The 26,055-nt window shown below is 55.3% G+C and overlaps 1 protein-coding gene across 4 annotated transcripts in view; it reads right to left on the reverse strand.

Moving 5' to 3' along the window:
• Eip93F (Ecdysone-induced protein 93F) overlaps positions 1 to 26,055 on the reverse strand; it is an 80,726-nt gene that overhangs the window by 39,278 nt on the left and 15,393 nt on the right. The window contains exon 1 of one of the 4 annotated variants that reach the window (XM_076372971.1): positions 246 to 430. The exons of the other annotated variants lie outside the window; for them this stretch is intronic. The gene's annotated coding sequence lies outside the window, so the exon portion shown is untranslated. Of the gene's footprint in view, positions 1 to 245; positions 431 to 26,055 lie in introns of those variants that run through there. 4 annotated transcript variants of the gene reach the window in all.

The following is a 26,055-nucleotide window of genomic DNA, read 5'->3' on the forward strand; positions in this document are numbered from 1 at the left end:
TGCAACAAGAGAAAAAGAATTGGCGATCAATAGGTAGTAGCTGGTAAGCGTCCTTTCATCCACCCCCGCGGACACCCTCGTCCTTTCTACTTGCCCTATTCCCCTCTCGTCCGTCGTTCACCTCCTTCCTTCTCGGTTGCCTCTATCCTCGCGCGCCCTCCCACCGCCTCGGCACCCCTCCCCGCGTTCCTTCCTTTCCATCCTCTCGGCCGCCCTCCCGCCGCCGTCTCTCTCCAGTGTCCTACCTTGCCAGCCCCTTGATTCTCTCGCGTTCATCGCGAAACTCCTCCGCTCCATCGCCTTCGTCGCCGAGATACTCCTTCTAATAGCGCGCCTAACTTTCTCTTTGTCGCCGAAAATCAAACATCTTCTAATTGCCTCTATATTTCACCCCGCCGCGTCCTTCTATCTCTCTATCTCTCTCTCTCTCTCTCTCTCACAGACACTCTCCTCCTCTCTCTCTCTCTCTCTCTCTCTCTCTCGTATTCGCTCTTTCCGTCCGCGTTATCCGTCCATCCATCTCTCGACTTCTCCCCCGCCGTTACCTGCCGCGAAGAAAGTTTCAGGGTAATGCTCGGATTACACGTGGCAATGATACCGGTCCGGAGCGTTTTATACGGCGCGAGGGTGGAGAAGGGAGTAGCTGGTTCGGAAGGAAAATATACTGGGATCCCGTTTAAATCTTAACGTCGAGATCGCGGTGGTCCGGGGGCTGCGAGCGCTTTCCCTTTCCGGCTTGCCACCTGTGCCGCGTCGCTTTTCGACTGCACGTACATACATACATACATACGGGTCTCCGAAGCTCGCCGGCGCGCGAGGCGTCGCGTTGCGTCGCGTCGAGTCGAGTCGCGTCGCAAGGTTCACCGGTGCGGATGCCTTTAAATATAAATACCGCGTCCCGGCATTGATCCGCGTACGACATTTCCGCGAAGTAACGCCGAGCTGGCCGGCTGGATACTACAACGGCGTAAACGGGGCTCGGTGGTTTAGTGGTCGGGATCGATCTTCGTCCGCCTCGCCGAGAGAAACATGATCGATAGCGTTTCGTTGATACGGCCCCCGCACACACGATGTAGGTGATCGAAATTGGAGCGGCGCGGCGTGCCGCGCGCGGCCGGTGTTCGTTAAAAGCGTTTGATTCTCGGTGTTGATATTCCGCCGGCGAACGGTCGGTCGGTGCTCCGTGAATAGTAGCCGGCTGTGGCCAGCGCGACGAAGCCGCTGACGCTGGAAGATCGATTGGATACTCTTCACGGGTAAGCCTAGTATCGACGAAACGCGTAGGACTTTCGGCCGCGGCCGCGTATGTGCCGGCGGAACGGTCGATCCTACGGCTCGCGGCGAAATAATCGAGGGAATTTCATCGTCGCCGCACGCTCTCCTCCACCTGCCAACCCCCGCGTGCGTCGATCGTCGACGGACGGCTGGCAATTGTTGCGAGGGAGAAAAAAAGAGGAACGCTTCTTCCTCTCTGCCTAGGCGTTCCACTTTCGGGCTCGGCGCGAGCCTTCGTTGTACGTGTGCCGGAGCTTCCACCGATGTCATTGAACCTCCGCGGGGCATGCTGGGCGAGGGAAAAGTGACTAGACTCTCTCGGAGTACCTTCAAGTGGCCCGAGCTCCAAGACGCCCGAGCGTTACCGTATTAAGCATTTCCCCGATCGTTCTGTACCGATCGCTCGCGCGCGCCCGCCTCCGTTGCCGCTGAATTTTTCAAGCGGGTCGCGCGTTTTTTTTCGCCGGTGAAACTTTAAACGGGACCGTGGAATCGCTCGAGATAGATTAACGGCGGAGAGAATCCGCTGCGAGAGGATTTTCTTCGTTAAACGCCGCCTTTGGACGCTCCTCCTCACCCCGGTCGATCCTACTTTTTCCCTACCCCGCTCGGCAAGACGACGCTTAATTCTCTGGATAGAGGAGGGCTAATAAGTCTGCGCGATGTATACGTACGTCTTGGATGGTTACCTTACCCGCTCCGGCTCCTAATCGATTTTCCCATTACGCGAATCCGGGGAGTGCTTCGCACACACTCGCCCCGCTCGGCGTCGTTCCGTGTCCAGCCTGCATTTCCGACGACGAACAAGCCGTCTCGATTCCTCTGTCCCACCTGCACCCGCCCCGCCATAGTGTTTTCGCCGTTTCCTCCCGACGCGCGGTTTTTTCCGCTCGTCCTACCCGAGCGGACGCCGCTCCGCGCCGCGTATCGAGCGCGCGATCGGAGTCGCGTCCTCGCGGCGGCGAGCCCCGTCTTCCATTACGGATCGACGAGGTTTTCGTCGGCGACGGAGTCACGGAACCGCGACCCGATGCCATTTCGTAATTACATCGCCGCGTCCGCTCTTTCCCGCGAATAATTTTCAGCGGATCGCGCGATTAAGCGGAACGAGCGGCCGGTATCTGTCGCGGTATCTGTCGCGGTATCTGTCTGCCGGCTTCGCGCCGGCTCGCGTGCGCCGGCGGAATAATTACAATCGTAATCGGACTACATTAGGCGTCGAGGGAGCGAAGCGGAACGCGGCGATCGCGATGCTCGGATCGTCGCAGTCCTCGTCGGCCGATCGATCGGCCGGATTCCTCTTGCTCCTCGATCGGCCGTCCGCGTCGTTGGAAGTCAAAGAATTTTCGTCGCGGAAGATAGAAGTGCGTGGCCGATGGGCGAGAGGAGAAACCAGGCGAAAGGAGGAGAAGGAACGAGGAAGGGTAGATCCGCTTCGGGAAGAGCAGTCAGGGGTGGTCGAGAAGGAGGATGAGGAGAAGTGGGAGAGATGGTGCACTCGGTTTTTTCCCGGTTGGAGGGAGGCAATGGGCGCGAGGCAAGGGTGCGTTGGATTCGGTTACTTGATCTCACCCCTTGGACCACCTCCACCACCGCCTCTAGCAGCAGCAACAGCGGCGACGTTGGCGGCGGCGGCGGCAATCGTGCACTCTCTCTATTTCTCTCCTTTCCTCCCTCTCGGTCCTTCTTCCGCTCTCCTCTTCACTCTTCGTCGGTGTCCCTCTCTCTCTCGCTCCGGCACTCTCTCCGGAGTCTCTCTCGATCCAGCGGCCTGCACCTCTTGCTCTTTCCCTTGCTCCTTTTTCGTCTTCCTTTCCCGCTCGCACCCGGCACCCCGTCGCTCGCTTTCGTTTTCTCCCTCTCTCTCTGTTCCTCCGCCGGCGGTCTCCGTCTCCCTCTGCCTCGTTCCCTCCTCGGTCTCCGTTCCACGCGCCTCAGCACGGTGCTTCTCGTTTTTTTAACGAAGGATCCGCTCAATACCTCGGCTGTCATAACCTCCCGGCACCCTTCCAGGGTGGCCCGCCTGCCACAGCAAACCCACCCTCTCAAACCCTCCGCCGCCGCCGCCGCCGCCGCCGCCTCCTTGCGCCTCCGCGGGGCCCGCCGACCCTACCGACCGACGAGCCACCACCTAGCACCCCCGCGCTCTCATTCCTCTTCCCAGTTTTTAACGTTTCGTTCGACGTTTCCCTCCGGGCGAGCGCCAGGGACGACGTAAAGGGGGAAGTGCATTTCGTCGTTACTTTGTTTTACGTCCTTCCTCGCCTCCTCCTGCTGCTCCTCCTCCTCCCCTTTCCTTTCATGCCCACCTCCGACATCTCTTTCCATCCAGCCTCCTTTCATTCTTCTCTCCGTCACTCTCCTTCGCCCTCCGCGCACCCCTCGCGCCGTTGTCTCTCTTTTTCGACGAGCCCACGCAGCCTCGTACACGTACGCGGCCTCTTTCTTGTTTTCCTTACCAACGCTAAACCCCTCGCGATTCCTGGCCGCGCTCCCTCTTTCGGCTCTGAACCCGCCGTACGCGATATCTCTCGCGCCCCCGCCCTCCGACGAGTCTTCCGTTGATCCACTTTGATCCCCCGTTGCGATCGGACGTCTTCTCGGACCACCGTTTCCCAGATCCAGCGGCGGATTGATAGAAATTCGTCGGACGAAGTTATTTCGGCAAGATCGCCGAGCGGGACAGCGTGAAATCCGCGGCTGACATTTTACAAGAATAGAGAGAGAGAGAGAGAGAGAGAGAGAGAGAGAGGGAGAGAGAGTGGAATCGAGGGAGAGACGGATTAACGCGCGACAGAGAATCCAGTTCGGTTGGCTCGTAGAAGGTGACACAGTTGACCACAAAACCCTCGTCGCGCTCGACCTCTTTTGATCGAATCTGTTAACGATGAACGGTTCACCGCACCCCCAAAATCGCGTTCGGGTCTGGGCAGAGATTTTTAAATTCCGGCACAGGATATTCTCGATCCGGCCGAACCGATAAAAGCGGGGCGTACGCCGCGCGCGCGCACACACACACAGAGGCACACAAACGCGGTGTGCAACCGGCCTCTCCCTTCCGAGGGTCTCGATCGGCGGCGTCCCACTTTTTTTCGATATTCCTCCGCCACGCGGAAATTTTGCGAAAATTCCACGGAGGCTGGCTCTCGGCAGAGACACACACAGACAGACAGACACACACGCTCGCGGTGTCTGACTAGAGTCTCGCGCGTCTCTCACTCCGCGGAGTTCTCGATTTAGAAATGTCGACCTTAGTCCCATCCGTGTGCCGGTTCTCTGGTTTACTGACACGAGCCGGCTTACAGAGAACGTGGAGGGACGAGAACCGCGGAGTTAAAGGGAGTAATAGGCAACGGAGACGCGCAGGAGGTCGCCGAGTATGCCTTTTCTTTCCGGAGCCTGTTTGCCGCCGCGTTTTCCCTCCGCTCCTCTCATCTCCTCACGCGTCCGCGGGTTCTTCAGAACCTCTAGACGCGTCTACGTTAACCGCGGTTTGCTTGAAACGATCATCGCCCTGCCAACCCTCTTTCTCTCTCCCCATTCTCCCAGCCCTTATCGCGCGACGAACGTTGCCAGTCGAATCTGGAGCACACGGCCGACCCGTCCACCGGAACAATCGAAAAATCAGGGAACGATTAATATCCCGGCAGACGAGCGGAGCGGCGAGAAACGTTCCGTGAAAATTTGTATGGAATTCCGGCGGCGATAGTCCTCGTGGCCGGTGAGAATGCTTAAATCCTGTTTGGAGGCTCTCGAGAATCCTGTGTTAGAAGTACCGGCACAACATAGCTCTCGGGGAAGCAACAGTTCGTTCTGCACCCCCTCCTCCCGGCGTCCGCCGCTTCCACCCTCCGGTATCCTCCTTTTGCTACCCTAAACCGTTGCCACCAAAGCATAGAGTTTCCCCACACCGTTCCTCCGTTCGTCTCCTCTCGCCGCCTGTGATCCTCCTCGTCGTTTCTCCTCGAGCTCACCTCGCACTCCTTCCCCTCCTCCCGCGTCCCGTCCCGCACCGCCACCCCTAGCCGGTTTCGCCGCTCTCCTCTTTGCACGCTTCCATGACTATACTTTGGATGTCTCTACTAAATTTAGGCCCCCGTTTCTCTCGGCTCACCGCCGTGTCGACACTTTTCCCTTCTTATCCTCTGACTCACTTCCCTCTCCACCCTCCGCACCGTGGCCTCGTGTATTTCACACGGCTCGGACAGCTTCGTGGACCACCTTTCGCAGCGTGAAAAAGATGCGGTCCAAGGAGCTTCGTTTTCTGGACGACGTAAAGCGAACTGCTCGCGAGACTCGCTTCGTAACTCTTACGATCAACTCGGTGAATAACCAACCCCCCCTGCGCTTCGTTGCATCGGTGGATTACGTTTAGAACGCCGATCGGTTCGTCGTTTTTCTTCGAACGGATAGATAAAGTTTCGATAAAGAATCTAGTCTGTTTGCGTTCCGCGTGTCCAAGTTTCGTTCATAGGCGGAACGCGAGCGTTACAGTTCGGAACAGCTGTGCGGATTTGGCCGCAAGGCACCGGCGAGCGCGAGAATCGATACGGTAACGGTTGATATTTTCATCGGTGTACGTGTGCATCCGGATCGGCGGGAGCGCGAGGGACGAACAAATACCGAAAAGTGCAATCTCGATTGAATTAATTTCGTCCGGCCGGAACGGTGGAAACGCGATCGAATGGATTGAAAGTTTCGCCCGCGTCAATATGATAATCTCAATTTTCGACTCGATTTGAACCCGATGATCGTGATGATGCTCTCTCTGTGAAAACGAGTCCGGGGAAAAACGCGTAAAAAGTCTATCTAGCGAATAAAGGCACAGGGATCGCCGGGCCGGCGGAGCGAGGGAGCGAGTGAGGACAGAGGAAGTGGGAACGAGCGAGCGAGCGCGCGAGCGCGCGAGCGTGCGGGACGGAGAGAGAGGATAGAGACGATGAAAACGTTGTAAAACAAAACGTTTCGCTGGACGCAATTTCCAGCTGGGATTCCACGCTGCGAAATGCAATAAAAATCGTTTCGCTTCATCCGCGTGCTCTCCACCGCTATTCGAAAAAACTCGAAAACGAGTGACTGCTCATATTGCCCGGTTGAATACGCGTGCTCAAAGCGGCCTCGCCGGTTGTGAATCGTCCGCCGTTTCGAAACGAAAGGCGCAGCCTGATGTCATTAGAGACAAAAACCGCCGCGCGCTCTCCGAAACGTCACAGTCGCCGGCGCGCCGGCCACGGGAAAATTCGCGCGGAGCAGAACGATCGTTCCCGAGCCATCATCCCCGAGGACGGCGGAATCTTCCCGACACCTGAACCGAGGTGTCGCCGAAGAATTTTCGAAATTAAATCCCGCACACCGACGCGTTCGCCGAAACTCAGGCCGGCGCCGCGAGATTCCCTTTATTTCGAACGCGAATTCAGGTTTAAACCCCTCCCCTGCCTCGATGAAATCCCGATCGCATTATCGCCCACCACCCGCGTATCGATTGCGACTTCCAGCGAATTTTCCCGTGCTCGCCGAAACCGCGCGGCGAACGAGGTCAGGGCGAGGACGCAACAGGGGCTCGGATACTCGGAAAAGTCGAACTGAAATTGCCGCTCGCCTCGTATCCTTTTATCGCGTCTGCGAACATCTTTATCTCGAATCTCGCTATTCCCTCTCTCCGACGGCTATACGAGGTACCCTGGGGAATCGTTTCCGCCGAAAAACTCGGCGCGGGCCGACGTTCCTCGGGCGAGTGCAATTGAAATTAATTTAGACCGTCCGCGGCCCTTCGACGCCGCCGACCGCGGGGTAGAGGGAAAACTCCAAGTCGGATATAATGGAGTAAAAAAGGGGGAAGAAAACGAAGGGTAGAACGTGTAGGCGTGCGTGCGTGCGTGCGTGCGAACATGCGTGCGTGCGTGCGTGCATGCGTGCGTGCGTGTTCCGACGGCAGCCACCCCCGTGCTCACCTGGCCGGGAGTATGTAGTACGTATGCATGGAAAATTCGGTTTCTCGGTGGAAAAGATGGTGCGAGCAAGATGAAGATGTGTGTGCGTTGCACGGATTGCGAAAGAGAGTGGTTAGAGGGAAAGAGGGCTCCGTGCTGGGCCAGAAAAAAAAACTCTCGTGGTCGTCGACGACGTAGCCCTCCGCCTCCGGCTCCTCTCCTCGCTGGAAGCGGAGTCGCTCTTTCTCGTTCGCGCTCGCCCTCCGCGTCTTCCTTCCCTCTCTGCCTCCGGTTCTCCCCTGGTACACATATGCCAACACTTCCGTACGCGTACGGTTCTTTCTCCTCTCTTTTCCCTCCCTTCCACTCGGCCGGTCGCTCTTTTCCTCTCCGTCTATCTCCGTTCGTTCCTCTCTCTCCTCGTTCCTTCGTTTGCGACCCGGCTTTTCGTCTCCTTTTCCCGGCGTATCTTTCTCCTTCCATCCCAGCCACCCTTCCCCTCCCTCGCGCCCTTTTCTTCTCCCTCTGTCCTTCTCTCTCTCTCCGTCCGCCGTTCGCTCTTCCGCGCACGCTCGAGTGTACGACGAAACGCATCAAAGAATCCATCAAATTAAAAACGCAATTATAAAAAAGCGTCGTCGCCTCTTTGTCGAAAAGCAAGCCTGCCGGAGCGACCCTCCTGCAGGCCCGCCCCCGCCCGCCCTCCCGCGTCCCTCACGGCCGTGTGCAGCGTGTTCCCTCGCATGTTCCTCCTCGCGACGCGCGCGGCTCGGCACATCACACGGTCCCTGCGTGTGGTGGATGTGTCACACGGTTCGAGCCCCTTCTCCTCGGCCACCTTCGCCGCGTACGTCTGGGTTCCTACCCCGAAAAAAATGCTATCGATCTCACCGGTTCTACGGCGAGACCGTGCCTCTCACCACCCGATGTCGTTCCGTTCCGTTCCGTTCCTTTCCGTTTCGTTTACGCCGCGGTCTCAATTATAAAACGCTTCGGAACATGGTCCGGCCGCTACACGCGCCCTTCTACTCTCTCACTCTCACTCTCTCCGTCTCGCTCCGTGACTCGCGCGAACTCTCTTGCCTCCCACCCCCGGAATCCTAGCGTAAAGACGATGACTGGGTGGCTGGTGGTATGAAAAGCGCGCGTTCGACATGGTTGCAGCCACTGCAGTCGTTGCACCCGCCCCCCGCCGCACCGGCGGCGTGTTCGTGTTCGGTGGTTTCGTGGCTTCGTTTTCCGGGGAGGCCCCTCGAGGAAGGGTGCGTTCGCTCGCTCGCTCGCTCGCTCGCTCGCTCGCACGTTCAACCTCGCTTCTCTATCGCTTTGACGCTTACTTTTATCTTCCCCCTCCTTATTATACTTCGCGTTTTTGGTAAATGAAAATGCGCGGCTTCCGCGACGACGGCGTCGAAAGTTTCAAAGTGCCCAACCCCCGGATCCACCGCCGCCGCCGCCGCCGTCGACGCGGCGGACCCCTCGACGCGCGACCGAGAATACGTTTTTCAACGCTCGCGGGGAATCGTTACCATCGCGTTTCGGAGCCGAGCTCGCTCCCATTCGGATCCGCCGCTCGTTACGCGGCCGATTCTTCCCGGCGAGACGGGGTAAACTTCGGAGAACTATCGAATTTTTCGAAGCGACCCGCGCGCGCGACGGCCGGATCGAGCCGCGACGGTGGAGATCCGTCGCGGGGAATGTTCGGAGAGACGAGGCTTAACGAGTTCTGCCCGCGCGAAAGGTGAAAATCATTATACATCGATCGGTTCCGCGAGCGGCGACGGTTCTGTTGCACCGTCTCCCGCGCGACCGGGTAGTTTTCCACGGAAACCTGCCGTTGAATCCTTCGCCGCGATTATACCCGCGAATTTTCGACGTCTCGCCTCTTGAATTATTGCCGGCCCGGCCATAGGAGCACCAGCTAGAGCATGGAAACGCGGCAAATGGTCGCGTGCCGTGCCGGGATACGAGCGAGCCGTCGCATCGTTCTCGCGTTCGCCGGGAACTTTTGAAAAATAATATTTTCATGAGGCCGCTCCGCGCGCGCTCCGCACGCCGGGGAAGAGAAGCTTATACCTCGAAACCGGTGGCAAATTTTTAAAGAGATCGCGTGGACGACCCGCGACAGGTTATACCCTGTTCTTCTATCGGGATCGATAAAGAGAACGGCTACTTCGGAATGGAATCGAACTCCGCTCGGTGGCTCGTTTAGGCAATCTTGCCGGACAAAAGTCCCAATCGATATACGACTCGTCGGAAGAAAGGAAAAGCAACTCCTTAGGAAACTCTGTATCTACGGTACATAATACCGTTTAAGTTACTTAATTCAATCAAAGGACTTGACTAGAGAAATGTTTCATTCAGCAACCTTAGATTAAGATTTCCCCACCTTATCGTTTCGATACTTGTGTCCAAAGAAAAATGGTAATATGCAGAATTGCAAATATTCGCAGATGAAGATTAACCCTTAGCACTCCAGATGATTCTGTAATCTACAACTCCAAGCTGTTTTTATAGTATCTCTAGCACAAAGGGTTAACCCTTTGCACTCTGGAGGTGAATCTCAGTCACCACTTGATTTCCTACAGTGAAGCTATAAAGTCTGATATTTAATACACTTCATATAATGCATCAATCTGAGAAACATTGACGTAAAACAGCTTTGTCCGTCAATTCGCGTGAATTTCTCGTCGAGTTGGTTCTACAAGATATCGTCTTCGCCTCATCAGATGTTGAAATATTTCTAGGGGAAAACTTCGAAGTGCAAGGGGTTAATATGTTTCCGATACAGCTGAATGAACAGTCGAACGCAAGAATATGCAACTCGCACGAGGTTCCCGAATCTTTCCAGACACATCAAGACAGAAGTCGTGATCCGCGTATATACCTGTCTCGATATTTCCACCTTGGCGGACCGCCGTGCGCCGCGAGGCGGACACGGAAGGCCGGCGAGGATCGGACTCGACGACTGGGGCGGCGGAGGTGGGACGCGCGCGTAGGTAGCTTTTCGTCGAACGGGAAAGATCGAACGGAATAACGGAGGCGGCCGGGGGTGCACGGGAACGTCGGCCGCGTAGCTGGCAATTAATCGCGGAAAACGATCGCCTCGCCGTTCCCGGAGGAAAAAACGGATAAGTCTCGTCTCACGGAAGAGTGCGACGAGCCGCGAGGACAGGGGCGGCCGGAGGGCGAGCGGGCCGTTGAAGTTCCCGAGCGCCGGAGCCGCCGATCAGATATACCGTCCCCACCCCCGGGGCCAACGGCTTTTTTTCCTGCGAGCGGCAGCTCTACCTATTGATCGGATATTCAAAAATTTCTGAAACGAGGAGATAGGAAGCGCCCCGCGAAGCAGGAGGAGGGAAAGGACACGGAAGACGGGGGAGAGAAAAAGAGAAAGAAAGGAGAGGAGACCGGCTAGCGGCGGCGGCGGCGGCGGCGGCAACGGCGGAAGAGGAGGCGAGCGGTGGGGCGGTCCGCGGGGATGAGTTGTCGCGACTCGCGAGAGCGGACCGGCCACCCCTGGTGGGGGTTAACTAACACAGTAGTGCCCAAAGACGCGGGGATTCCTTTTTGTTTCCATCGGTCTTTTTTTGTTTCTTTCCCCTACGACCCCACCTGCGGGAACTGCGATTCCTCTGCTCGCCTGTGTTCCCTCTCGACCAACCACCACCACCACCGCCACCACCGCCGCCGCCGCTACCACCACCTACCTACCAACCTACCTACCTACCTACCTACCTTCCCGGCTAGCTATCTCTGCCCACCTATACCTGCCCACCGCCGTCCACCTAAAATACGAGTTCGATATTACCTTTCAGCCGGCTACACGGCTGCGGCCGCGCGTCCCCCGTATCCCGTGGTCCGGTCCCGACCCATTACCGATTCTTCCACCACCACCCCCTACCCTCCCGCCCTCCATCCCACCCCGGCCCGCGACGCAATTTAATTACTAGCATTTTATTAAAAGTATCGACAGCGGCCGTCTTGTTTATGACTTCGCAAATTAATGTCCCGCTACGGCCGGAACTCTCCTACTCGGCACCGTTTCCACGGCTTTCGATATCGGGAGAGCCGACGCCCGCGGCCGGCAAAAAAATCTTGAAATTAATATTTCCTCTCCGCTGCCTCTGCCGACGAAAGGCGACAGGACGTTCACCCTCGGCCGACGCGGCTGCGTCGAGCACGGAGAGGCTATAGCAGCGGGAAAGTCGCGTCGAGCCGCGGCGTAGTTTCCGGTCGCGGGGCAGACCGATGCTTCTTTGCTCGGTCGATCGGGGGAATTTTCCGATGGTGTCCGCGCGTTCGAAATCTATCGTGTATGGAAGCGTTGCACGGAGCGGATAGGGGAGGAGGAGGAGGAGGGGGGTACCGGGTGTCCGTGTCTAGTTGTACGCGACGGGACGCGACGCGACGCGACTATCTGGACACAAAATCGACGAAACGCGCCGATGAAACGTCCGATGCAAGACGGCCAATAAAATCGAGGCGAATGTAATTGACTGGTAAATAAAAGGCGCGGGACGGGAATCAATGGTCCCGCGAAGAGAGAAACAAAAATTGAAATACGCTTTGAAAAATCAACCGAGCGGACGGGAGAGGTCTTGATGCGACGCATCGGCTCCGATCTAAATTGCTCGGCACCGCTGCCACGATACATGACGTTTATTAATTATAGGAAGTGGGATTTAGTTGGGGGAACGGGGTGGTCCGGCTGAACAACTTGTTGACTCCGGCCACGCTGTTCGTACACGTCACGCCGCTCGGACGAAGGTGAATTTCATCGCGCCAGCGTATCGAATAATAGATCTCCGCGAAGAACGACTACCGACCGTGGAAAATCCTCGCGCTCCGAAAAACTCCGTGACACGGCGACGATCGCCTCTCGGTTTTCACCGGGGAAAATAATCCTCGTCGCGGTGTGTGTGTGTGTATTTCGGTATTCTGCGCGGCTATTTCCCTTCGAGCACGGCCGTAAACGGGAGAGAGGACGAGACAATACGCGGAGCGATTCGGCGGCGCGATCGTCGGACACGCGTTTCTTTTCGAGAAATAAGCCGGACGATAAGAACGAGGCCGGAGAGCCGGCTCGAGTGTCGTTGAATTCCGGGGACAGACAAAGCCTCTGTTCGCCGGCGAAATATAATAACTTGGTAGTATCTCCCTTCGACGGTTTCGTAAACACTGTATCAATGAACGGAAGGAGGGACAGGCATCCTCCGGAGAAAGATAGCCGGGGACGCGATATCTTGCAGAGGTGAAAGAAAAAACAGTACGAAACCGAGGGGGGCGGCGGGAGGGGAGGGAGGGAAACGAAACGGAGAAAATCGTTGCACTTCGAATTACTCGGCTGGTCCTGTAGTTTCCGATCGAACCGCTCGGACGATCCGCGGCTTTAGAAAGCGAGGGAAAATCAGGGGAAAACGGAGGATAGACGACAGAGGAGAGCCTATTCTCGCGGCGGCAATCTGGAATGCGACCGATATAGTCGCGGCTGCCGGAGAGAATGTGGCGCAGGAGGAGAAGGACAATGGTCGCCATTGGTTAGCACCGAAATGTCAGCTGACAGGTTTCGTGCGGTTACGTAAACTTATAGCAATGTATGTAGATAGTCGAACTAGAATGGGGACGTTCTCGGCGTCGCGCGGCGCGGCAGCTCGTCGGACGAAATGCACTTGCGTGCGTTACTGCCCGACGCAAAAACATCGGCCGCCGGCTCTCCCCTTCCCATTTCTCGGCCGTGTTTCGCGCTGCAACGCGCGTGCACACACGCGAGACGCGGGGAACACGCCGGCGACGCGACGCACAGCGATGCCTTTCCATGGAAACCTGGACAAAATTCAATTTTTCGAGGAATTCAACGGCGTTTTCGTGACGCAGTAGGCTCGTCGTGTGCGCCTCGGTGCATCCGACGTCGCTTAAAGTTTTCAAATGGATTCACCGAGGTACAGACCGTCGGAAGTCGGCGGAATCTCGAGTCGATGGAAAAATTAGTCTCTCCGGTGTGCCGGGGGAAATTTCTCCTGAGAAATTTCTTATTTGGAACACTTGCCTATTGAAACGGATGACACGAGCGTGTGTTGGTCGTAAAGATAAAGCAAGATATCCTTGAATCACCCTTGTAATTCCTTTCTCGATGATCCATAAATCTTAGTTGCGTTTTAATAAACCGGAAGGGGAACAGCGGCGAGTGCTGCCGAATGGGACAAGTTTCCTAATGTCTAGTAATGTGTCTAGCATAATATCCCATTGAGAAGTTTCACCCAATATCGCCACATTTTCAGATATTTCGTTTTAAAGCGCTAACGAGGAGTATACAAGTCTGCTCCGTTGAATCCTATTAACATTTCTATCATTATTAAGGTCAATATCTAAAAATTCCATTGAAAATAGAGACTTATCTATATCACTGATACATGCAACATTTCCGAAATACCACACCATCTACCAAATTCGATATTTCAATTCCATAAATCTCGTCGAAAGTCGAAGAACAATATGTGCATTCACTTAAAAATCGTTTATATCAACGATTCTATCCATCATCTCGTAAACTATTCTCAACGTGAAAAATATCAGCGTACCAATTTCCACGAGAACCCTACGAAACTCTGAATTTCGTCGAATCATTGATGAAAAGGCATCACCGCGACGCATCGTTTCCAACGGGAAACAGGAGTCTCTCAACCGGTACCGACGTCGATCGCGTAGAACGTCGCCGCGGTCGTCGTAGTCGACGCGCGGCGTCACCGCGAGAAGAATGCAACCGACACTAATACGCCCAATCAGAATTCCGCTAGGCCGGAGTCGGATGGCTTTGACCCTATCTCTAAGCGCGTACCGCTTATTTAATAACTGCGATAACGACCCTGATAATAACCACGTTTCTCCCTGCCCCCCGTTTTTTCCGCGGCTCTATCGGCCGGCGATTCCGCGGCGGCCGTATCGATAGAACTGGAAATAGTTTCGCGCGAGGAGAGCCACCGCCGCCGCCACCGCCGCCGCCGCCGCCGCCGCCGCGGCGTGGGGCGTAATAGATCGAATCCGACACGCGGCAGGATCAGCCGTATGCGAAATTGACCCAAATAAATGCGGCCGGCGCGGGGCCACCGGCGAAAGATGAATTTATTTATGAACCGAGGATTGGTAAGGAATATCGAGGTCAAAAGCAATCGATCTCAAGTTCGAATCTACGTTTTTCTGGAGCGCGACTGGATTGAATTTCACGCCCGAGAAACACCGTATGAAAAGGTGAACCCTTTTCCTTCTTCCCGTCTTTGTCTCTCTCCCTCTCTCTGCCTCTCTCTCTCTCTGTGGTTCGACCCCTCCCGCGTCACCGGCGTCGCTCGCTTCACCGTTTCCCCCGTGTTCGCCGCGGAATTTTCGAAGCGGCGCGAAAAGCGGTAGGCCTCCGAAGAATCGATAAAAAAGCTGCGACGCGCTCGCGTGGAGCGCCGCGGGATCGCGCGAAGGAAAATACGAGGGCGGCGTCGCGCCGCTGCGTAACTGCTCGCCCCGGCGAAACGGAATCTATAATCGGCCGCGTCCACGATCGGCGAAAGTTCATTCCGCCTTACAGTTTTCCTCTTTTCCATCGGCCGAGCCGCTGTTAACCAGCGCGGACGTCTTTCGGCCGCGTAAAGATAAGTCGAGTGATGTATTAGGTGGTAGGAAAGTATAGCGAAAAATTTTGTTCAGCCGTCGACGTCAGCGCCGACGGTGATGACGGGTGACGAGTGGACAAATCGGGTCCGTCCCGTTATAAAAATCCCCCTTTTGCCGTTCGATCGCTTATCCCGTCCAGTGCAAACAACGCTGTAACTCTTTCACCGTTCGAGAACAATAATAAACTATCGATTAATCTCATCGGGGCTGTAACGTTCGACCGCGGAACGAAAGAATTGCGCTTGCCCGAGTCCGCGCGTATTCGACCTGTTTTTCCCTCCCTCCAAATCCAGCTAGCAAGCGAGCGAGCGAGCGAGCGAGTCGTGTCGTTTTCGCGAGCCACCGGCCGATTTGCATAAACGCGTTCATTGCCAATTTAGCGGCGAGGAGTCGCACACGGAAACAAGCTCGGGCCGCGGTGGCGCGCGATGCTTCAATAAAAGTAATGGACGCCGGTGCCGAAGCGTTTTACGACAACGACCACCAAAGAAGCCCCAAGGTTTCGCGGCCGCGACGCGACGCGACGCGTCTCTCGCGTCGAGTTCTCGATTTCTCGAGCATTTTCGACGCCGACGGGGGGAGAGGAGGATCGAGGCGCGAGAGCTCGAGGAATCGATGGACGGAATTTCACTGGTGCCGCTTAAAGCGAGAGTTACTTAATGATATTTCGGTGTCCTATTATTAAGCGCGTGTCAATGGCAGCTGCGATAATTAGCAAACGCTGCTCTTTACGGCTGACGAACGTCCGTTGCACTCTCGCGGCTCTTACAGAACGGTTACCATGCTCCGTATAATCTGTAATGGGAAAGCCGCTTCCACTCGCGGATCACAAATTGGTTGCCGAGCCATCGATAGGCGATTTCTCGATTAAACTTTAAAGATTATCGCTCGCCGCCGCGCCGCGCCGCCGCGGGCCCCGTGGCAATGGTCGCCGGGTCCAACGATCAATTCGGTGACGTCGATGCGGATCGTTATCAAGATCGCATCGTTCCGCGGTGACGCAACGATGGCAAAATGTCGCGAAACCGATGAAACTCGCTCGCTCGCGGTGACCGTTGCAGCAACGATTCAGCGCTACGCTTGCGTCACCGATGATAAGATCTTAATAAGAAGTGACCACGAAGATCGCGCCGCCGGGGAAACCTAGCCGGGAGGGGATACAAGAAAACGATTGTTCCCCGTCGCTACGATTTTTCTTCTCTTGTCCGAACGCCACGAGCTCCCATCGAATCATACGAAATTGCGCTCGACTGCGTAATCAGGCTCGCGTCAGGTGATGTATCCCCGGAATTCCCGTCGCTGAGGATTTCTTTCGTTCGACGTTCGGGGCTCTATGTATAACGAGCCCTTTGATCGACTCTGACGAAATTCGACAGAGCCGCTCCCGGGGGAAGGCGGAAAGCTCGGGCAGCCGAGCGACACGGACACACCAACCTTGCACTCGATTGATGCACATAATAACGCGCACGAGCGAAGCCGGGTATCGCGGCTATTTATACATATTAATCTCCAGTTTGAGGGCAAAACGTGGTTCTCGAAGTGTTAAAACAGTTGCATCGCTTGAGCGCGCGCCGGCGAACGATGAAAGGAGACGGGTAGAGTCTCGCGAGAACCACCGTCGGCTCCGTTCGGTTTACCAAACGTTTCACCGTTCGCGCGAGTTAATCGAAACGTAGACGGCGCGTTCCCCGGCGCGATCGGCAACCATTATTTAGCCGTTCGTTGGCCTGATTTTCGCGGCTACCGATACGAACGTCCGCCTCTCGGTCCATCGGGCGCGCCGAACGGACGGCCGAGGTCAAAGTCGACGGAAGCCACGAAAATTCACCGTTCTTTCGGCCGGGATCTCCGTCAAGCTCGATCGAGCCGCTGGAAACCGACGCGTAGGCCGGGCAAAAGCGCTACACGTGGGCATGCGAGCGGACGCCGCGCGACAGCGTCTCGGTGGCTGCACCGGGACTCGATTATTCGCGTCTTCCAGAGATACCGTTATCGATCAGCGCCGATTTCCTCGAAAGTTGAACGGCGAAACCCGAGCCGGCCCGTCGATCTTGATTCCAGGGTTTTTGTGACTGGAGTGTCTACCGATCTCGCCGTTTCCACGAAGAAATTAGCGGATTTCGGGGAGAGATAACGCCTCCAGACACCATCGATCCGCGTAACGAGACACCGGGAGCGATCGGACGCGTTTATTTTTACGTTTCCTCCGTTCTGGACACGGTCCATGAATAAATGCAGCACCCTGCCGCAGACCGGAGCGTCGCGATCTGTATTCCCATCTAGAATGCGCATCCTGCCGTGTCTAATGCCGCGATGCGGCCGATGGGGAGCTCGGCCTCCGACTTTCTTCAGCTCCCGCCGCCGGTTTTTTTCGGGATTCCAGCGGAACCGGGCCGATACGCGCACCTTTTCTTCGCCGGTAATCAACGTCTCGTGTATCCGATACGCGGGCGGAACGCTAAAAATAGCTCGGAGAAGACTTTCAGTCGAGGACACCTTGTCTAGGAGGGACACGTGAAGTTACGCAAGCTTAAATCTTTTCGCCCCTTGTCCCAGCTTTCGAAAGATATCCAGCGTTTTTCTCTCTCCGAACTGGAACGACGCGCGCGGCGAGTCGGCGAGAACACGGTAAAAGGATCAGCGTGTCGAGTTAAAAGCGAAACAATGAATCCCCGGTCGGAACGATCGCGATTCAGAAATAACTTGTACGCTTTCTTCGTTACGATCGGGCAACGGAGGAATTTCATAGCGAGCGTCGCCGCGCGAGAATCACCTTCGATACGATCTAGCCTGCCCGGCTAGGAGCGCGCCGATGAAAACCGCGGGGTCGAGGAGCAAAGTGCGCCGCGCGCGTATTTTGCATCGGTGCACCGCCGCCGCTTTCGACGGATGATAAGAAAGATGTTCCGCCGCGTCGTCTTCGACACGTGAAGCGATTACGTAAGCCTTAATACGGTGACCCTCGAGGCGGCTGGTTGTTCTTAAACGCTGCGAGCCGTCGCGACTTTTTGCTCCTAGATCGGAGAACCGAAACGCAAGCGAGCGAGCGAGCGAGCTAGCGAGCTGCTGATTGGACGCGCAACTGCACAGCTCGTAATTATTGCGACTGAAAGAGCGGTTCGGGAATTGGAACGTCGGAACGAGATCGTTTCACATAAGAAACTCCGGCGATCGATACAACCGACTGAAGAGTCGCTCGATTTATTCATCTATTCCATCGCGCGTACGCGATTTCTTTGCCGGTCATTCAAATTTCGAGCATCCCGTGCGAACGCTCGACGGGGAACTCGCGTTATCAACGAGCGCGCCGTTCGGAAACCGGGATGAAGTTGGAAATCTGTGTCGCCGGAATAATTAGAAGCGTTAACGAGCGCGTAATGTGGAATTGTTTGTTGCAGACGACTCGACGAGGGCCGCGGCTCGGCGCGCGGACGGGAGTGGAGAGGAGAGGAGCGGCGCGATCGCCGCGGCGACGATTTCGACCGGATCCCCCACCGCGTGCGTGGCTCAGGCGTCGCTCAAGAAAAATAGCTGGGACCCAGTTGCCGGGCCGCGCGGCTCGTTCGGCACATGGAGTCGTTACGTAAGTCTAAATCTGCCGGCCATTTTGCTAACTCGCTCCGGCTGCCTGGCCGCCAGGCTGTGCCTGGCTGCATGCTCGCCTCGCCTGCCTACATGCATATACATGCACGCGGGAAACGCGTAAGTTTCGCGAGAGCGTGGACGAGGCCCCTCCGCCTCGTCTGCTCGCCAGCTAGCTAGCTAGCCGCCGGCACCCTTCTTCTCTTCGACCCCTCCGCCCCCGTCCCTCTCGCCCTGCGCTGCCTCCGGCCGGGTATTTTGAATGTCACCGCAGTTAAACGGTGCACCGTTGCAGCCGCGACCGCGAATCCACGTGCACCGGGCGAAACGTGTGTGCGCGGCTCCAGAACTCGTTCATTCAACAGAGTAGCCTAACCTATTCGATAAGGAGCCCTCGAGTATCGGGAATCTTCCACGAGCAACGTCGCACGTTGCGCTGTTAGAGTAGAATCTATGCGTCAATGTTTCGGTGCTTGAGCAAGCAAATCATTCTGGATATTCTATTCTAATCATATTCTATCGAAGCCAATACGATCGCCTAGGAAACGGTAAAGACAAAGGTCAAAGTGGACAAAGCGGAAAGCGACGTTCTCACGTTGTATCGCTAGAATTCGTCGATTAGAATCGATGGACACCATGGGACACTCGAATCCGGAGGTTCCAACGCACCGCATCTCGCCATCTTCCCCTATCTATTCTCCGGCGACGCGAGCTCCGTTAGCGAACAGCTCCGTCCGATTCGCCGCGATCCGCCCAGATACGTTCGCCGCTTCCAATCGCGTCGGCTCGCGATTACGCGGCCGAATTTGCATTACGACACGTTCGCCGGCCAGTCGGCGGCGTTCCGCGGGTGACCATTGTTTCGCGCGTACGCGCGGGCCGCGCGGACGCTACCCGCGTGGATCCCCGCTGCCAAGTGGGTCAGTCTCGATCCACTTTCCGGCAAAACGCAACGGCGGCGTCGCTCCTTTTTCCTTTTATCCTCCTCGCGCCGTTTCGTTCCGCCGCGAGCGAACAAAGGGATTCGGTTTCTGGCCCGGCCGGTAGGTAATAATCATCGGAGACCTTGAGGAGCGCGCGAGCGCGCCGAGAAAGGTGGCTATCCGGACCGTTCTATCCAATTGAAAAGCTTTTGCGCAATCGGAATTCTTTCGTCAGCGTCTCAAGTACAACGGGAAGTGCAAGAATTCGCGACTCGGACGGCGAACGAGCTGTACGAGGAAGGAGCGGGGAGGGTCGACGGCGGTGGACGACGCGGAAAAGGGGCGAGGGACGAGGAGAGAGACAATAGAGAATAATTCGACGCGGAGTCCGCCGAAAGAGGCGTCCGCGCGACGCGACGGAGTGGGAAAGGAAATTTTTGAAAATATTCGTGGAAGCGGAGTTTTCAAGTTGTCACAATGGCGCAACCTGTTGCACGCCGGGCTTAGAAACTAAAGGTTTGCGCTTAAACGTAACGGACGCAACTTCGTTTTGCCAGGTGCCCGCCCCACTTTTCATACCGCATCCAGAGCCGGACTTTTTTTTCGCGAAGGTGCAAACGATCCGCGCGGTCATGCGCGAGGGGCGCCTTTTTTCTCCTCGAGACTACTATTTTCTTTTTTTTTTCACCTCTCTTTTCTTTCCCTTTTCCCTCTCGTTCTTTTCTCTTTTTTCTTCTTTTTTTTTTCGTTCCAAGAGAAACAAATGCGCGCCGGTTTTCTGGTGGTCGCCTGGTCCTGGACGAGCGTGTTTCGGTGCGAAGCGCGCGAATCCGTTTTTCCACCCTTTCAATTTTGTTTCTCTCTCTTCTTCTCTCTTTCTGTCTCGCGCTCTGCTCTCTCGTATTAGTCTCTCTGTTTGTTTTTTTTTCTCGTTCGTTTCATACCTCTATCACTCTCTCTCTCTCTCTTACTTAAGCACACACACATATACGCGGCCTCTCTGTCTGTCCATTTTTCCCCCAGTTTCGTTTCGTTTCGTTTCGTTTCGTTTTGTTTCGTTTCATCGAGAACGGAAATTATAAACCAGTTTTCGAAATTACGATCGTATCGGGTTATACTCGCACGTTTTACAGGATATCGCGATTTCCATTGTTGGAATTAAATGCCGGCAGTATCGCGGTTTTCTGGCGAATTTATGTGACGAAGCGTAACAGAATTAACTGTGGCGCGCGGCAAATTGGTTGTGTTAATTTTTCACGTGCATTTTCACGACCGCGTATTGTTCCATGGAATTTCGTGGGATGCAAATATTCGAGCCCCGGAGAGTCCGTGGACGGTGGGGGGAGGGGGTGGCCGGCGAGAGCGAACGGACAGGCGGGCGGGGGCACTTCAGGCGCACATTTTGTTTTCACGAGACATTAAAATGAAAAAGGTCCATTACGATTCGTTCGAATTTAATTATCGTTCTTTCAAACGGGTCACAACACCGGTGTTTATTTTACATAAAAACGTTGACTTCGGGATTTTCCGCGGCCCGTAAAACTCTGTTGCATTTAATATCTGTGCTCGCTCGCGGAATACCTGAATACCTGAACACCTGAACGCGTCGATATTAAACCAGTCCGGTTACGCTCGCGACACGCCGCCGCCGCCCCCCGCCGCGCCGCCAACCCCGCGTGTCGTGTGTGCGCGCTCGCTCGCGCGTACGCTCGATGTATCGATCGGCTTCCAAATGAATCATTCGAGCCGGCGGTAATTATTTTAGCGACAGTTTATCGTTGTTTGCTCCTGTAATTGGGCATCGTTTTCGATAAAACTAATTTCAACGAGGCGAATACGTTCCTCCACCCCCCCACCGATCCTTCCACACCCGCAAAGAAGAGAACCTGTCCCAATGGTCAACCCGCTCGCCGGCGAACGCACGATCCTCCAGCACTCGAGCGTCGTCGTCCGATCCATCGGTGAAAATTCCGCGACGCGTTTTCGAGCGGCAACCCGGACCGTAAGGCTCGATGGAAACCTCTCGCCGTTACTTAAGGACTTTGACACGCTACGCCTGTCGTTCTAAATCGAGGTCAAACCGAATTTTCTAGTTTAACCTACTAAATAAGGCAAATTTCTGCTTTCTAAAACGAGATGCTACCGTCCCCGTCGCTGGCTCGCTCGCTCGCTCGCTCGGCCCGATCGTAACTTCGCCGTGAACCGGGCCGCGCCGTCTGAAAATTAGTGGCCGGCCCCCGTCTCCGGGGATATTTCGAAACGACCGCGCGCCGGGGCGCAAAGGTACGCGGCGAAACGTGCAAACCGTAAACCGCGCATCTATTTGCGCTAGAATACGATTAAATATTGATCTTTGCCCAAGTTCGGCCTCGGCTCGCCTCACCGCTTCGCCCCGCTTTGCGAGACGATCGTCGCGATCGTTTTCGAGAACTGTCGCGGTGAAATCGATCGGAAGCGTGGATTTCCCGTTGTACGAACGGAGAAACGTGTACATCGCGTAAGAGAGTACGCGCGGAAGGGCCTTTGAGGGATGTCGGGGGCCGAATCGCGCGGCAACGACGAAATATAAAGATGCCCCGCACGATTCGTAACCGTTCCATGTCGCCCAGTGTCAACACGCGACGAGAATTTCATATTGGTTATTATCATACGAATATAGCAAGCCTAGGATGACAACGGATTACATGAATAATTGTCACGTGCATAGCGAGCGCGATATGTAAATCCGCTATTATTTGATACAGTTGCGACAATCGTTTGCACAATCCCGACGGTCGGCCTCCCTCCCGATCCTTTGTATACTTTTGACATGGCGGACTGACCGACGCGCGCGCGGACTCTCCGCAATTAAAATCGATCGGTCTTCCGCGGCGTCTTTCGGCCGGCCGTTTCAACGATGCACCGGTTGCGAAACCGATTCCTTGCGAAATCGAGCGGTCTGCTCGAGCGTCGAGTTTCGTTTCCACCGTGAATTTCCGGAGAGGAGAATCGGTTCGCGCCGATTGAAGAGAAACGTGGACCGATCTTGGGCGAATACCGTTGCATATGTTCGGATAACGGATCGGTTGTACGCAGAGCGTGATCGTCGGAGGGGAATGGAAGACGAATGAAATTCGATAATTCTGGGGCATCGGTCGCGCCGGCAGGCTTTTCGATTCACGCGCACGTATACAGCGATTTTTTCCTCTCCTCTTTTTATTTGCGCGATTTTGATTCGTAAATTTGTTCACGTCACGGGGGCCGACGTTTCGTGACATACGCTCGAAAATCGGCGCGGATTTCCGGGAAATATCAGTTCTATGGAATAAACCGAATAATCGCTACTCCTTCGCGCAGAAATTTCGGCTCGCCGAGAGCGGCGGCTCGTCCGCGTTGCCGGTCGGGTAAGCCGCTCGAAGAAACGGAGACAATGGAGAAAAAGACGGTCTAAAAATAGCGGGGACAGTCCGTTGGCCGGCGTTCGATCGCATCGTAAAATCACGTTCGATTCCAATTAACGACGCCCGATCGATAGTAGCGAAACATTTATTTTTCCATTTGCCCGTTCGACGACTTTTATTGCTTTCGAGTTCCCGAGCGACGCGGCGCGGCGCGGCGCCTGAACTTGACACGTCTGTTTGCTCTTGGAGCACGCACGACGCAACCTTCCCAACAGGCAGGTGTTAATTTTACTAAGTTATCGCGTCAATAAATGTCTAGAATAAACGTTTCGCGAAACCGCCCGGCCGACATATCAATGCACACACGTCCGCCATTTCCGGAGGAACGCGCGCGGACGGCGAGCCGCTCGGCCCCGCTCGGCTCGCCGTCGATTCAACGGGGAACGCATCGACGCACAGCGCGCTGGATCGGCAAACTGGGTGACATTTCGTTGAAAATGTCAACTTCCTGGGATCGGTATCTAACGCATTGTAGTTCTACAGTGTTTAGAAACCTTGTAAACTTATGATTTAGAAGATGGCACAGTTGCAATGAACGTCGGAAGTTAGACGTTTTGAGAGTACCGTTTCTCACGATAACAATTGCTGCACTTTTGCGTCACGCCAGGAAGATTGTAATATTTTTGGTTCGTTTTGGCGTTGCAATGCTCGATACGCTTTACTGATTAGAATTACACTTTAGGTACAGTTTGTTGTCTGTCGGAACAATAACGTTTAACGAACTAATGGAAATTCCGAGATTTCTGTACATTCGACGTGGACGTTTTATGTCACGAGAGGTGCCAGGATCAAGTTGTAATATATTCAGCACGGTTTGCTTCACAAGATTATGAAAGAATCGTTTCCCAGCTTGTCCCCACTCGCGAGTTATTATCGCTCAAAGTTGCACGAAAACACTGATTTAGCACTGAGTTATACATACTCTGTGAACTGCAGAAACTATTTTGGTAGGAATGTTACGTAATATTGTTTAAGTGTATCGTTGCATTATGTGTTTAACATATTTCCCATTATTTCAAGTACTTCATTGCATTGAAGAGTTATTTACTATTGACAAGTACCGATAACAGGAAATTTTCGAAGAAATACAAGCATCCACTGTACATATTATAAATATATACATAAATACAGTAGAGATAGACAATGAACGATCATAATATATTCTTTGAGATAATATTGTCTAAACGGCCAATTAAAAAATTATTTAAAAAACATGACACGTTACAATGATTACATCGTAACCAAGTAATAATTTTTTAATGAGTTCCACTGGAAATTTCATCCCGATACCGTGTGCGGTCGAAGAATTATATCAAAATGTCACGTATTCCCCCGATCCGGCCCGCTGTGCAACGACGCGACGGCGAGCTTTGACGCGGCGAATTCGAGGTTAAGAATGAATCGCCGCGCGAATTGAATCACGCAAACGATGACTCTGCCTATTCGAAGCGTGATTTTTCTCGACGCGGAAAATCTCCTCGAATTTTTCCAGGAACGAACGATTAACGAGCCGCGGCTGGTTTTCGGGTGAAATCGAATTTACCACGAAACACCGATCTAGAATAACGATCAATGCCAGAGAACTCAACTTCCAGGAACGCGCGGATGATTCCCTTGAATCATTATCGAACAGCGAAAGGTTTCCTGCGCCGAGCCTCGTGCATCTCGGATCCGCTATCGGAATCAACGCCGCGCGAAACGAAGAAACATCGTTAGCCCGGTTGACATTTCCACGCGACGAAACTCGATCGCGATAGGGCCGGGCAATTTGGCAAAAACGAAATCGATCGTCGCGCGTCCCACGTCCGCGGAGGTTCGGGTTTCACGCGCGGTGTCCGTTTTAGCCGGAGCACGTCGCCGTTCCACCCACGACTTTCGCGTTTCGGTTGCCCTTGGATGTTGGAAACGCGCGGGTACCGGTTGCCGGCGAGTTCCGGAGCGACAGGTTCCCCTGCGAGAGACACGTGACGCGTTGCGTACGATCTCGCAATCGGTCTCGCGTCCCCCGTGACGCGTAGATCGCAATTATCGGCTGCGGAGCGAGCGCGAGGCCTCTCTAGGCGCACGAATCCTCCGACGCCGAAATTCGGCTCCAGTGGAACCGTCCGACCGAGATAAGACATGGGACGCCGTGTCTGGCGCGGCAAGCGTTATTTCACTGCGGCCCGGAGGAGGGTCCTGCGGCTCGTCGACGCAAAGTGCCGTCGCCGGCGGTCGTTTCGCGGAAACGAGAGCGTTTCTCGTTTCCGGGAGACGCGCCGCGATATTTCGGCGTCCCCGCGGGACTCGCGACCGCCGGTGGTCGGGAGGTCGAAACCAAAGAACCCCGGCGGGAGAGCGACGGCTGCGGACACGGCGTCCTAAGGCCGGCTCTCCGGCGAACCTAACGAGGTCACTCGTTACGGCGAGGAGGGAAGACGGCGGGGAAGAACGATTGCGAACGAGACGCCGATAAGAGCGAGACGCGACGCGTCTTCTCCGGCGGAGCGACACGACCGCGAGGAAAGAGGAAAAAAAGAAACAGCTTATTCGCCGGTGTATCGTTGCGAACGGACACCTATGCTCTCCACCACACGTGCGCCTGCGGGTACGCGTTCCTCTACGTAGGCACCGGTGTACGTGTGTATTCTGGAACGGTACGATGAGAGATTTAGCGTGGGAAGATGGTGTTACGGATGACGGAGAGCCTAGCGACGATCGAACCGCGTCCGGAGGAAAAGCCGTAGGAAGGGAGAGAAGAAACGTCGGCGTGTCCGAGCTAACAACGCCGCAGTCTTTTCGGCCATTTTGGTGTCTAGAAGAAGCACTCTAGTCCGTCTTGTGGCCTGTCGATCTCTCCCACCCTTCGGTCTCTTCCCTCCGCGACTCGCCGCTCTTCTCCGCCGCTCGCGCTTTCTGGTCCCGTCTCGCTCTCTCTTGTTCTCTCGCACGCACCCGTAGTCGCATACGATGACACGTGCACACGCTCGTGTGTCGGACGCGCGCACACTCTCGCGCCCGCGAGGGCACTCCTCATTCCGTCTCACTCTTCCTCTTTCCCTCCGATTCTTTTCCTCCCCCCTGGCACCTTTCTTTCTCCGTCGTCCTCGGTCTCTCGGTCTCTCTCCTCCTTTCCGTCACACTCGGCCACTGCCTGCCTCTCTCTCCCTTTTTCACTGTGTTCCCCTCTTCGTCGCTCGCTCATTCTCCTCTCCCCCCTACAGGGGCCCCTTCCTTTCTTCCCTCTTAGCGCGCGCGCGCGCG

This window comes from Nomia melanderi, chromosome 13, assembly GCF_051020985.1.
Source record: "Nomia melanderi isolate GNS246 chromosome 13, iyNomMela1, whole genome shotgun sequence".
NCBI lineage: Eukaryota > Metazoa > Arthropoda > Insecta > Hymenoptera > Halictidae > Nomia > Nomia melanderi.